Below are 15,477 nucleotides of genomic sequence, written 5' to 3' on the forward strand. Positions count from 1 at the left end.
TTCCTCTAGACCCAGCTGTACCCCTTCTAGGCATATACCCAAAATTTGCTCAAGTACACAATAAGGACATTTGCTCAACCATGTTTGTAGCAGCTTTATTTGTAATAGCCAGAACCTGGAAACAACCCATATGTCCATCAACGGAGGAATGGATACAGAAATTGTCGTATTTTTACACAATGGAATACTACTCAGCAATCAAAAAGGAGAAAATCATGAAATTTGCAGGCAAATGGTGGGATCTAGAAAAGATCATTCTGAGTGAAGTATGCCAGAAGGAGAAAGACAAACATGGAATATACTCGCTTATATAGACCTAAAAGATAGGATAAACATAATGAAATCTATACACCTAAAGAAGATAATCAAGAAAGCAGACACGGGGTATGATGATCTATCCTCATTTAGAAAGACAAATGGGATATGCATTGAACGTATGACAGGAGTCTACCGCAGAAAGCATCTGAAAGACGCTACCTAGCAGTGCTCCAAAATAGACACTAAGACTCACAACCAAACCTTCGGCAGAGTGCAGGAAAGGATAGGAGCTCCACAAGGACCAAATGTATCTGGGCACAGGGTCTTTTCTGAGATGGACACTCAACCAAAGTCCATGAGAGGATAAATCCTAGAACCTCTGCTCGGATGTGACCCGTGATAGCTCAGTAATCAATTGGTTTCCCATAGTAAGGGGAACAAGGTCTATTTCTAACAGGAACTCAATGACTGCCTCTTTGACCTCCCCACCTCCCAAGGGAGGAGCAGTACTGTTAGGCCACAGAGGAGGACTTTGCAGCCAGTCTTGAAAATACATGACAAAAGGGAGTCATATGAAATGGGAGGAGGTCCTCCCTTATTAGTGGACATGGAAAGGGGCAGGGAGGAGATGAGGAAGGTAGGGTAGGATTGGGAAGGGAATGAGGGATACAGCTGGGATACAGAATTAACAAAATGTAACTAACGAGAAAAATAGAATTATGGAAAAAAAGATTCTCAGTTTCATATGGAGAAGCAAAAAACCCAAAATCTCCAAAATAATCCTGTACAAGAACAGATCATCTGGAGGTATCTCCATCCCCAATTTCAAGCTGTACTATAGAGCAGTAGTAATAAAAACTGTATGGTAGGCACATAAAAACAGAAAGGAGGATCAATGGAACCGCATAGAAGACCCAGAAATAAACCCACACACCTATGAATACTCGTATTTTGACAAAAAAGCCAAAACCATTCAATGGAAAAAGACAGCATCTTCAACAAATGGTGCTGGTCCAACTGGAGGTCCACATGAAGAAAAATGAAAATAGAACCATATTTATCACCCTGCACAAAACTAAAGTCCAATGGGATCAAAGACCTCAACATAAAACAAGATAAGCTAAATCTGTCAGAAGAAAAAGTAGGGAACAGCCTAGAACTCATTGGCACAGGAAACAACTTATTGAACAGAACACCAACAGCACAGGCTTTAAGAGCAACAATCAATAAATGGGACATCATGAAACTGAAAAGCTTCTGTAAAGCAAAGGACACCATCATCAAAACCAAACGACTGCCTACAGATTGGGAAAGAATCTTCACTAACCTTTATCTGACAGAGGACTAACATCCAGTATATACAAAGAAGTAAAGAAGCTGAAAAGCAGCAAACCAAGTAATCCAATTAAAAACTGGGAAACAGAGCTAAACAAAAAATTCTCAACAGAGGAATATGGAAAGGCAGAGAAACACTTAAAGAAATGCTCAACCTCATTAGCCATCAGAGTAATGCAAATCAAAATGACCCTGAGATTTCACCTCACACCCATCAGAATGGCCAAGATGAAAAACTCAAGGAACAACACATGTTGGAGAGGTTGTGGAGAAAGGGGAACCCTCCTCCATTGCTGGTGAGAATGTAAACTGGTACAACCATTTTGGAAGTCAATCTGGTGCTTTCTCAGACAATTAGGAATCATGCTTCCTCAAGACCTAGCTATACCACTGCTAGGCATATACCGAAAATTTGCTCAAATACACTTTGCACTTTTAATAAGTGGTTCCTGAAGCTCTTACTTGCTTTCACCTGTTTCATGACATCATTCTCTCTCTCAGCCAATCAGCAACTTAGAGAATCTTGAGGTTTCCATGGAGATGAGTAAACAAACTTTCCTCACTGTCCAGTATCTCTGATCCTGTGCACATGTGAATTTTTTCTTGTGAAAACCAAGAAGCTTTTATCTCATCCTTTTTTCCAGATCCCAAACTTTTACTCCTGTTTACTTCTGTGACAATGTCAGGTAGGAAATGAAAATTTACTGTTTATTCAATTGGACAGATTCCTAGGTGATGTGGGATAAGGGGAATGAATCAAATGACAACATGGTCTCCTACTCTGGTCTTGGATTTGGAATTTTCTAAGTTGTGACATTGAAATGAGCATTTATTGGTGTGCTCATTGAATGTACCTTCACATTCTTTTTTTTTTTAATTTTACCTTTATAAAATTTTTATTATTATTATTATTAATTACACTTTATCATTTTGTATCCCCCCATAAGCCCCTCCCTCCTCCCCTCCCATTCCCACCCTTCTTCCCCTTTCTGCATGCATGCCCCTCCCCAAGTCCACTGATAGGGGAGGTCTTCCTCTCCTTCTTTCTGATTTTAGACTATCAGTTCTCATCAGAAGTGGCTGCATTGTCATCTTCTGTGGCCTGGTAAGGCTGCTCTCTACCTTCACATTCTTATCCATATAATAGCCTAGCAGGGTCTTGGGTTCCCTAGGTTATTTAATCTTTAATATCAGGGAAAAAAGAAGGAAACCAGACAATTCATGGTTCTGGTTTAGAGAAAGATCTGTGAATGTAAAAGGAGAACTGAGGAGAAATAAACTATTTACAGCTAGTAATATTTCACACTAGTGGTGCCAACCCTATAAGAGCAGGGTTGTCTTGCTGTTTCCTATTCAGTGGTCAGTGTACAATTCTCTTATGACTGGGGTTTACATTTAAAACTGAGCCTTTAGTACAGAGACATGGTTCTGTGTTATATGCCTAGGATATATAACATGCGTAGGAGCAGCTGTGTTTTCTGCTGTGGTCCTCCAGACAAACCCTCTAAATGGAGCATTTGTTTGTTTGTTCAGGACTGTTTGTTCAGAGGTGCCACCTGAGATCATTGGGTCTCAGTTTGCTGGGTAACCACTAGTTTATGGCTAGGATTATCTGCTACATAAAGAGTTCCTGGAAAACATGCCTTAAAAAGTCAAAATCTACCCTACTTTAGCAGAATCATTTTTCCATGTTAAATGTCATTGTAAAAGATCTCAACATATTAGTTTTATTGCTTACGTGGGAATTTCTCTTGCTATACCATTACACTCCTTTCTCATTGCTCCCAGCTTCAAATCCCAACCAATGTACCACACTACCTTTTTTTTTCTTTAAAATATGTCAGTAAAAGTATGTGTTGTTCATATACTCATTGAAACATGATCAGAGTCTCAGTGCCAAGTCCCTTAGAGAAAATTGAGTTCATCCTTGCCCGACTCTAGAATCACACCCAAGAAGAAGCCATCTGTCCTGAAGAGCTCTATACTTCATCACCGTGGTCACAGTTTTTCTTATATATATATTTATTATGATTTGTTCACTTTGTATGCCCTCTGCTGCCCCCACCTTCTTCTCTTTTCAGTCCACCCACCCTTCTTCATCTATCTTATGACTGTTTCCTATCTCCCTGACAAGGGAGTCGTCCTCCCCCATGTATATGACCCTAGGTTATCAGCTTTCATCAAGGCTGGCTGAATCATCATTCTCCTGGACCTGATTCTCAAAGCATTGTTCTCCTTGTGTTCTCATTTCCCTTTACTTATAACAATGTTCCTCCCCCCACTCCTGCAGAGCTCCGAGGAGAGGGAAATTTTCATAGGGAAATCCCCTTCAGTGCTGGAAATTTTAAGGTGTCTCTCTGCATAATTTCGGGCTGTGAGTCTCTGTATACAATCCCATCAAATGCAGAAGGAAGCATCTCTGTGGATGCAAGAATATGGCACTGATGTATCAGTTGAGGACAGAGAGCAACATACTTTAATAGAAAACAGCCTGTGTTGCTTGAAAATTTCTGTAGGATGCCCAGACCCAACAACTCAACTAACTGCCACCCAATCCCCCTAATGGAAGACTGGTTTAGTCATAATAGATGGTGTTTTGGAACTTTATCCACCAGTATTAGGAGACCTGCTAATAAGCGAATACATACCATATTTGTTTTTCTGTATTTTTAGTTACTTCACACACGATGATATCTCCTGGTTCCATCCATTTTCCTTAAAATATCATGATGTCATTTTATTAGCTGAATAATACTCTGTTATGGATATATTCCACATTTTCCCCAAAGGAGATTATCAGTCCTGTTCTTTAGTCCTTGGATTTTGAAGGGACTTTAATAATTGTAATGGATGACAAACTATCAATATAACTATATTCTTTTAGCCTAAGTCCCTCCATCTTCTTTCACTTCCTGGTGATTTGAATTGCAATGTCCCTTGAAGCTCATCTATATGCATGTCGAGTCCCCAGTGAGGAAATGTCTGGGAAGCATTAGGAGGTATGGCCTTCTTAGATAATATAATTTCTTTTGTTTCTGTAATTTCTTTCTCAGCCCTTCAGACTTTTGTATTAGGAGGCTTATGGATTTTTTTGAGTTAATTTTATATCTGGCCACATTGCTGAAGGTGTTTATAAGCTGTAGAATTTCCCTAGTAGAATTTTTGAGGTCACTCTGGTATACAATCATATTATCTGAAAATTGTGTTACTTAGACTTCTTTGTTTCTGATTTCTATCCCCTTGATCTCCTTCAATTGTCTCATTGCTCTATCAAGGTCTTCCAGAACTATGTTGGAGAGATATGGAGGTTGGTATCCTTGCCTTACCCTGATTTCAGTGGAATTGCATTAAGTTTCTCTCCCTCTAGTTTGATGTTGGCTATACGCTTGCTGTATGTTGCCTTTATATATTTGGATATGTCTTGTATTCCTGATATCTCCAATAATTTAATCATGAATGATGTTAGATTTTCTCAAATGTTTTTTTCAGCCTCTAAGGAGATTATCATGTTGTATTTTTGTTTCATTTTATTAATATGGTGGATCCCATTGATGGATTTCCATATGATGTACCACCCTGCATACCTGGGCTGAAGACTACTTGGTCATAGTGGATTATATCTTTGATGATTCTTCTATGCTGTCATAGTCATAAAGTATGTTGGTGTGATCCTAACCAAGAAAGTCAAAGACTTGTATGAAAAAATTCAAGTCTGTGAAGAAAGAATTAGAAGAAGATATCAGAAGATGTAAAGATCTTCCATGCTCATGGCTTGGTAGGATTGAGATCATAAAAATGGTCATTTACTAAAAGCAATCATCAGATTCAATGCAATTACCATCAAATTCCCAACACAATTCTTTACAGACCTGAAAGAAAAATTCTCAACTTCATATGGAAAAATAAGGAACCCAGAATTGCTAAAACAATCCTCCATAATAAATATCTTCTGGAGGTATCTCCATCCCAGATCTCAAGCTGTACTATAGAGAAACAGAAATTAAAACTGCATGGTACTTTCATAAAAACAGAATGGTGGATCATTTGAAACAAATGGTGGAACCAGAAATAAACCCAAACCCTTATGGACACCTCATTTTTTATAAAGATGCCAAAACTGTATAATGGAAAAAAGATAGCATCTTCACCTAACGGTGCTGGTCTAAGTGGGTGTCTACATGTAGAAAAATGCAAATAGATCGATACTGATCACCCTGCACAAAACTAAATTCCAAGTGGATCAAAGACCTAAACATAACACTAGACACATACATTGATTAGAAGAAAAGGTGGGGAAGTTACTTGAACTCATTGCCACAGTCAACAACTTACTGAACAGAATATCCACAGCACAGTCTCTAAGAGAACAATTAGTAAATGGGACCTTATGAAACTGAAAAACTTCTATAAAGGAAAGTACACTGTCATTAAACAAAACGAATGTCTACAGACAGGGAAAGAATCTTCACCAAGCCTCTATGTGACAGAAGACTAATATCCAATGTATATAAAGAACTAAATAAGATGAAAAACATCAAATCAAGTAATCCAGCTAAAAATAGGAACAGAGATAAACAGAAAATTCTCAGTAGAGGAATATTGAATGGCAGAGAAACACTTAAAGAAATGTTCAACATCATTAGCCATTAGGGAAATGCAAATCTAAAAAACCCTGAGATTTGACCTCATACACATCAGAATGGCCAAGATCAAAAACTCAAGAGACAAAATATGCTAGAGAGGTTGTGGAGAATTTATCCACTGATGGTAGGAATGTAAACTTGTACAACCACTCTAGAAATCAATCTGATACTTTCTCAGACAAATAGGAATAGCTCTTCCTCAAGACCCAGCTTTACCACTCCTATATCCAAAAAAGCCTGAAATACACAATAAGGACATTTGCTCAACCATGTTTGTAGCACCTTTATTTTTAATAGCCAGAAGCTTGAAACAACCCAGATGTCCCCCAACTGAAGAATGGATACAGAAATTGTGGTACATCTACACAATTGAATATTACTCAGCACTAAAAAACAAAGAAACCATGAAATTTGCAGGTAAATGGTAGGAACTGGAAAGGATTATCCTGAGTGAGCTATTGCAAAAGCACAAAGACACACATGGTATATACTCCCTCATATATACATATAATATAGGATAAACCTACTAAAATGTATACACCTAAAGAAACTAATCTAGAGGGAGGAGTCTGGCTAAAATTCTCAATCCACATCTGGAAAGGCAATGAGGATGTACATCAGAAGAAGGAGAAAACAGGAAACAATTTGGGAGCCTCTCACAGAGGGCCTCTGAAAGGCTCTTCCCTGTAGACCTTCAAAGAGATAGTTGGCAGATTCAGTCAGAATTTGGGAAGAATGCAGGGAATCTTATGAAAGAAATTGAAAATAGTAAGTTCTGGAGAGGACAGGAGGTCCACAAAGAGAGCAATAGAAACAAACAAAAATGAGCAGGGAAAAGAGATGGAAACTGAGTAATTTCTGGGACTGGTTTTGGTGAAACAGAGAAAGATAGAAGAGTGTAAAAAGAGAACTGAGTGGCAATAAATTATTTGATAGCTGGTGCTGTTCCACACGAGTGTTGCCTAACTTCTATGAGCAAGGTGGTCTTGGGTGACCTGGCTAGATCTGCAGCTTTGACCTCTTCAGTGGTCAATGAGGAACCCGCTTGGTCCTGGTGTTTAAACTGGGAGTTCAGGACAGCATAATGTGTCCATGTTATATGCCTAGGACACAAGAGCAGTTGTGTCCTCCAGCAAACACTCTAAAAGTAGTTAGTGCCGGGACTGTTCATTCAGAAGTGCGATCTGAGCTCATGGGGTCTGAAGTAGCTGGGTAACCACTACTTTCATGTCTATGATTCTCTGCTACATAATGAGCTCCTAGAAAGAATTCCTTACAAAGTCAAACTCTGTCGTCCTTTAGCAGAATCTTTTCTCCATGTTAAAAGTCATTGTAAAAGTTGTCATTGTATTATTTTTATTATGTGGGAATTTCATATAACATACATTACACTATTTTTCCATTGCTCTAGGTTTAAATTCCTACCCCTGAGTCACACTAAGAAAAAAATATTTTTTCTTTAAAATACATCAGTTAAACTATGTGTTGTTCATCTACCCATTGGAACATGATCAGAGTCTCAGCACTAATCCCTTAAGGAAAACTGAGTTCATTCTTGCTGCACCCTGGCTCCACCCTCAAGAAGATGCCATCAGTCCTGAGGAGCTCTTTACTTCATCTCCTTATCACAGATTTTCTTATGTATTTATTTATTAAAATGTGTTCAATTTTTATTCCCTCTGCTGCCCCCTCTCATTTCCTTCCAGTCCCACCTACCCTCCTTCTTATACTACTATGCCCTTTCTCTAGTTCCCTGATAGGGGAGGTACTCATCCCCCTTCTATCTTACCTTATTATCAGTTCTCATCAGGCTGGTGGTATCACTTTCCCCATTGTTCTCCTTGTGTCCTCAATTCTCTCTAATTATGACACTATTCCTGCCTCTTCTCCTGCAAGATTCCCTGAGCTCTGAGCGAAGGGAGAATTCCATAGGGAAATCCTATTTAGAGGTGGGGTTTTTAAGTCTCTCTATTCATAATATCAGACTGTGGTTCTCTGTATGCAATTCCATTTGATGCAGAAGGGAGCATCTCTATGGATGCAAGAACTATCTATTAGTTGAGGGCAGAGATTTGAAGGCACTGATCTATTAGTTGAGGGCAGAGAGCAACAGATTTTAATAACAACAGCCTGGGCTTCTTAAAGTTTCCATAGGATTAGCTGGCCAAACAACTCAAGCTTGGGTTTGCTTGAAAATTTCCATATGATGCTCTGGCTCCACAACTCAATTAAATACCACCCAGTCCCCCTAGTGGAACACCGGTTTGGTCACAATAGATGGCCTGGAAAGATCATCCTGAGTGAGCTATCACAGAAGCATAAAGACATACAGTATATACTCACTCATGTAGACATATAATATGGGAAAAATCTTATTAAAATCTGTACACCTAAAGAAACTAATCAAGAGGAAGGACACTGGCATAAATGCTCAGTCCCCATCCCTAAGGGACAAAGAGGATGGACATCAGAAGAAGGAGAAAACAGAACAAGTTGGGAGCCTGCTATAGAGGGCTTCTGAAAGTATCTGATTATCCTAACTATATTAAGAAGTTTAAAGTTCTATACCTAAATCTTTTATCCTCCTTGGTATTACCTATATGAAAGCATTTCTTAAATTATAAACAACTTAAACTTTTTTGTGGCACTATGACTATTTGATCTTCAAACCCATCAGAGAATTAAGAGGGGATAAAATTTGTAATTAGAGTGAATAGGAAGTGCATACTAGCAGCTTCAAAAAAAATCAACAGAGACAATTTTGTTGCCTGAACAGTCACCCATAACTCTCTGTAACATTGGAGCATCATCTTCAGCCTTCTGCTCAGAATATTTGACAGACATATATGTGAAGGAGAAACTATTTAGGACTTGCCTACCATGTCTTGGTGGAGTCCTGCAAAGATATGTTAATGCTATTATGAAATCCCAATATTATGGCATCACAACGTTATTATGACATCAAAATTGTATGACACCTCAGTGCTATAATGACATGATTGTTGTATGACATCAAAATGGAATTTTAACATCACAATGCTATAACATTGTCAGAATACTATTATGATAAGAGTTTCATGACATCACAATGGAATTATGAAATCAAAATGCTATTATGATACAACAATGCTATTGTGCCATCACAAAGGTATATCTCAATGCTATTATGAAATCACAATGGTATTATGACATCACAATGCTATTATGATATCACAATGCTATTATGACACCAAAATGCTATGAAGATTTCACAATGGTGTTATGAATTCAGAATGCTATAATAACTATCAAAAGGGCATTAAGACCAAAAAATTCTATTATGGCATCAGAATGCTATTACAACATCACAAAGGTATTTTCACATCACAATGCTAAGATGACATCACAATGTTATTTTGACATCTCAGTGCTATGATGACATCACCATGGTACTATGACATTATAATGCTATTATATCTCAATGCTATTATGATATCATATGATATGACATAACAATGTTATTAAGCCATCACAAACATTTTGATATCAAAATTCTATTATGACATCACAATGTTATGACTTCACAATGTTATTATGACATTAAAATTCTAACATGACATCACAATATTAGTAGATCACAATGCTATGATGACAATATTATTATGTTATTATGACTGCAAAATTTTATTATGATATTACAATGGCATTATGATGACACAGTGGTATTATGACATCACAAAGGAATTATGACATCATAATCTTATGACATTACAATGCTATTATGATGTTCCAATAATATTAAGACTTTAAAATATATTAAGAAATCACAAGTATATGACACTTAAATGTTTTATGACATCACAATGATATGACATCACAATGCTATTATGACATCATAATGGTATTATGACATCACAATGGTATTATGACTGCAAAATGGTATTATGGCATCATAATTCTATGACATCACAATGTTATGATGACAACACAATGCTATTAAAACAATATTTTTTGACATCACAAAGATATATCATTTTTTTATTTTTTATTAGTTACACTTTATTTACTTTCTATCCCCCCATAAGCCCCTCTCTCTTCCCCTCCCGATCCTTAGATCCGATCTTAGTCTATCAGATCACATTCAGGGGTGGCTGCATTGTCATCTTCTGTGGACTGCTAAGACTTCTTGCCTCTCAGGAGAAGGTGATCTAAGAGCAGGTCAATCAGATTATGTCAGAGGCAGTCCCTGCCTCCATTACTATGTATCCCACGTGGACACTGACCTGTCATGTGCTATATCTGTTCAGGGGTTCTATGTTATCTCCATGAATAGTCCTTTGTTAGAGTATGAGTCTCTGGGAAGACGCCTGTGCTCAAATTTTCTGTTTCTGTTTCTCTCTTTGTGGGGTTCTCAAACTCTCCAGTTTTTACTATTTCCCACTTCTTTCATTAGATTCCTTGCACTCTGCCTAACAATTGGCCATAATTCTAAGCATCTGCTTTGATAGTCTGCAGAAATCTATCTGGATATTGCATTATGATACTTATTCTAAGCATCTTGTCTCTACTTTGTGTAAATAGGCCGAAATAAAGCAAAGAATCACAATATTGAGAATAGGAGGAGCCAGAGTACAGGAAATGAGTGGGAGGAGAGTCGGCGAGGGAACAGAGCTTGGAGAGTAGAGACCTTGGAACAGCATGGAGAGAATAAACCAGACCTAACATTTCACAAAAGTCAATAAATGGGTAAAATCTAAGTGCTAGGAAACTATGAGGGCTTGAAGGTTTAGGAGGGAGTAACTATTGATCAGCATTGTGTTCTAAGTTAACTAAATAAACTCAGTCTCTGTGTGATAAACTGGTTATGTAGCTCTTAAGGATCAACAACAAGCATTAAGAAAAGGTAAATCAATAGTAAATATTAATCATCACTTACAGCATACCATTGGAAGTCAATATACCATTATGATGTCGTAACACCATTGTGATATCATATCATTGAGAATATATAACAGCATTGAGATGTCATAATAGCATTGTGATGTTATAATACATTGGGATGTCATATACCATTGGGATATCATGACAACATTTTTATGTCATCATAACATGCTGATGTCATAATACCATTGGGAGGTCATCATAGCATTGGGAGGTCATACTATTGTGATGTCATAATATGATTGTGATATGATAACAATAACATGATATTATGATAGGATTTTGATATCATAATAGCATTGTGATATCATAAATCCATTTTGATGTCATAATATCAGTATGATGTCATAAGAGAATATTGAGGACATAACCACATGTGATGTTATATTGTTATATCATCATAGCATTATGATAATACCACTGTGATGTAAAAATTCTATTCTGCTATCATACCAGGTGATTTTATTAATGACCTCTTGAAAGAATTGTGACACTATTTCTTGAACTGAGAGTCTTTAAAGGAACTATCATCTCTGGGTTGTATGCTATCAACTGCCCAGATTGAGGTATGTAGGACTGCTTAGTCTTTCTTTCAAGCAAGTTGTGTCCTACACAGTGGTCAGAGAGGAACCCTTCCCTTCCTGGTTTCTTTTAGTTATACCAGGGCCTTACGGACAGAGAAATGGGTCCATACTATATGCCTTGGAGACAAGAGCAGCTATATTTCCTTCATTGCTGCTCCAGACAAACCCTCCAAACTTAGTGTTAGTGCCAGGACTGCTTATTCAACGAAATCTTTTCTCCATTTTCACAGTCATTTTTTAAGTTGTCAACATTATTTTTGCTAATTATGTGAGAATTTCATATAATATACATTACACTAATTTTCCATTGCTCCCAGTTTCAAATTCCTAACCACTAATATTTTTTCTTTAAAAAATTTAATGTATTTTCTTTAAAATACATCAAGTTATGTGAAGTATGTGTTATTTATATACTCATTGGAACATAATCAGAGTCTCAGTGCCAAGTCCCTTAAAGAAAACTGAGTTCATCATTGTTGCACCCAGGGACTACACCGAAGAGGAAGCTATCAATCCTGAATAGCTCTATACTTCTTCACATTGATCACAGTTTTTCCCATGTATTTATTTATTTATTATGATTTATTCACTTTGTATCCCCTCTGCTATACCATATCTCTTCTTCTTCCAGTCCTATACAAGGTCCTTCTTCCAATTACCCAGATAGGGGTGGTCTCCCCTGCCTTCTATCTGACCATAGCTTATCATGGCTTGTCAAGGCTGATTTCATAATATTGTCCTGTGGCCTGATTCTCAAAGCATTTTTTTTCTTATGTCCGCAATTCCCTCTACTTAAGACACTCTTCCTGCAGCCTCTCCTGCAGGCTTCCCAGAGCTCTGAGGTAAGGGAGAATTTCATAGGGAACTCCTATTTCAAGCTAGGAGTTTTAAGGTCTCTCTGTGCATAACTTTGGACTGAGGGTCTCTGTATGCAATCCTAATTGATACAGAAGTAAGCATCTCTGTGGATACAAGAATATGACACTGATATATCAGTTTGGGGCAGAGAGCAACATATCTTAATAACAACACTACGGGTTTGCTTCAAAATTTCTAAAAGATGCCCTGGCCCCACAACTCAATTAATTGCCAACCAATCTTCCTAGTTTAGGACTGTTTTTTTTCACAACAGATAGACTGTTGGAACTTTATTCCCCACTATTAGGAGTCCTCTTAATAAGTGAATACATACCATATCTGTCCTTCTGCATTTTAGTTACTTCACCCAAGATGATTTTTCCTGGTTTCATCCATTTGCCTGAAAATAACATGAGGTCATTTTCTTAGATGAATATTACTCCATTATGGAAATATTTCACAATTTCCCCAAAGGATATTTCCAGTCCTGTTCTTTAGTCTTTGGAAGATGTTAGAATTTATTCAATGTATTGAATGAGAAACTTTCCAGATAACTATGTTCTTTTAACTTAGAAGACCCTCCATCTTCTTTCACTTCCTGGTGATTTGAATTACAATGTACCCTTGAAGCTCATCTGTTTACATGTTTAATCCCCAGTAAGGAAAATCTGGGAAAGGTTAGGAGGTATGGCCTTGTTAGATAATATAATTCCTATTGGAGTTATATTATCAGCGGGTGTGCTTTGAGGTTGATTGGTAATGGAAGTGACCAGACAGAATGGAGTCTGACTCTCTGTCTCTGTCAATTGATATCTTTGTTTTTTAGTTAATCTCAGCCTCATCGTATCTGTCAATTTTTATCTTTGTTTCTTTTGGTCTTGAACTCTCTATTTCTGAATATATATATATATATATATATATATATTTTTTTTTTTTTTCTCTCTCTCCCTGTCTCTCTCAGTCTCTCAGTCTCTGCCTTCTGCTTGTTGTTCCATTTGAAAATATCTCATTTCTGCTGAAGGACTACAACAAGATAACTGGTTGCTGAAGTGACAACAGGATGGTATTTGTAAAAATATAAGCAAGGACCCAATTAAATGCTTTTTGTTCAAAGATTTGCCTTGGTAAGGCAGCATTTTCACAGTAAGTAATTCACTGACTGAGGACATATCTGTGCATTTAACAAATAATGGAATCTGTGATAATGTGAAGCATATGTGTCAAGGAAATGTGACATTACTAATGACCACTTGAAAAAAAATATGTGACAGTTTTTCTGATATAAGGGTCTTGTACAAGGGAACTGTCTTTACAAACTTGTGTGCTTTCAGCTCCCCAGATCAGGGGCTTGTATGGCTGCTCAGCCTTTCTCTCAAGCAGGCAGTCCACTTGGCCATTTTAATAACTGGCTCCTGAAAATCTTACTGGCTTTTCCCTGTTTCATGATATCGTTCTCCCTCTCAGCCAATCAGCACCTGAAAGAATATTGAGGTTTCCATGGAGATGAGTAAACAAACTTTCCTCATTGTCCACTATCTCTGATCCAGTGCACAACTGATTTTTTTCTTGTAAAACCTAACAAGCCTTTATCTCATCCCTTTATTCAGATTTCATACATTTTCTCCTGTTTACCTCTGTGACAAAGTCAGGTAGGAAATAAAATTTAATGTTTATTTAATTGGACAGCTTCCTAAGTAGGAAAATTTTAGTGTCATGTAGGATTAAAGTTTATGTATTGAATGACAAGTTGGTCTCCTACTGTGGTCTTGGATCTGAAATTTCCTAGGTTGTGTCTTTGAACTGAGCAGTTTCTTGCATACTCACTAAATGTGCCTTCACATTCTTATTGATATAATTGGTTGTAAGGGTCTAGGGTTCCCTGGGATATTGAGTCAGAGCCTGAAGCCAGACAATTCTTGGGACTTATTTGGGTGAAACAGTAAAAGATCAGTTTATGTACAAAAAGAACTGAGAGGCAATTAACTATTTGAAAGCTGGTCTTCTTCCACACTTTTGTTGCCAACCCTCTTTGAGCAGGGTTGCATTGGCTGATATGACTGAATCGGCAGCTGTATCCTACCTACTCAGGGGTCAGTGAGCAATCTTCCTGGTGCTCTGGTGTACAGTTAAAACTGGTCCTTTCACGACAGCGAAATTGGTCAGCGCTATATGCCTAATACATAAGAGTAGCTGTGTTTCCTTCAGCGGTGCTCCAGATAAACCCTCTGCATGTAGTGTTAGTGCCATAACTGCTGGTTCAGAGATGCCACCTGAGCTTAAGGGGTCTGAGGTAACTGTGTAACCAGTAGTTTATGACTAGAATTATCTGCTACATAATGAATTCCTGGAAAGTATGCTGTACAAAGTAAAACTCTACCCTTCTTAGCGGAATCTTTTCTCCATGTTAAAAGTCATTGTAAAAATTGTCAACATATTTTTTTATTGCTTATGTGGGAATTTCATATAATAGGCATTACACTGTTCTTACATTTCTCCCATGTTCAAATTCCTACCCATGTGTCAAACTAAAATATTTTTCTCTTTAAAATAAATCAGTTGAAGTATGTATTGTTTATATACTCATTCGAATATGATCAGAGTCTCAGTGCCAAGTCACTTAAAGAAAACTGAGTTAACTGAGTTCTTCCTTGTCCTACCCAGGCACCAACCCCAAGAAGAAGCACTCTATACTTCTTCAACTTGAACACTGTTTTTCTTAAGTATTTCTTTATTACGATTTGTTCACTTCATTTCCCATCTGCTGCCCCCTCACTCTTATCCTCACATTCCCACGTACACTCATTTTCCTACCTTTAGGCCCTTTCTATAGTTCCCTGAAAGGGTAGGTGCTCCTTCCCCTTCTTTGTGACACTAGCTTA

The sequence above is a fragment of the Meriones unguiculatus genome (genome assembly GCF_030254825.1).
Source record: "Meriones unguiculatus strain TT.TT164.6M chromosome Y unlocalized genomic scaffold, Bangor_MerUng_6.1 ChrY_unordered_Scaffold_25, whole genome shotgun sequence".
Lineage (NCBI taxonomy): Eukaryota > Metazoa > Chordata > Mammalia > Rodentia > Muridae > Meriones > Meriones unguiculatus.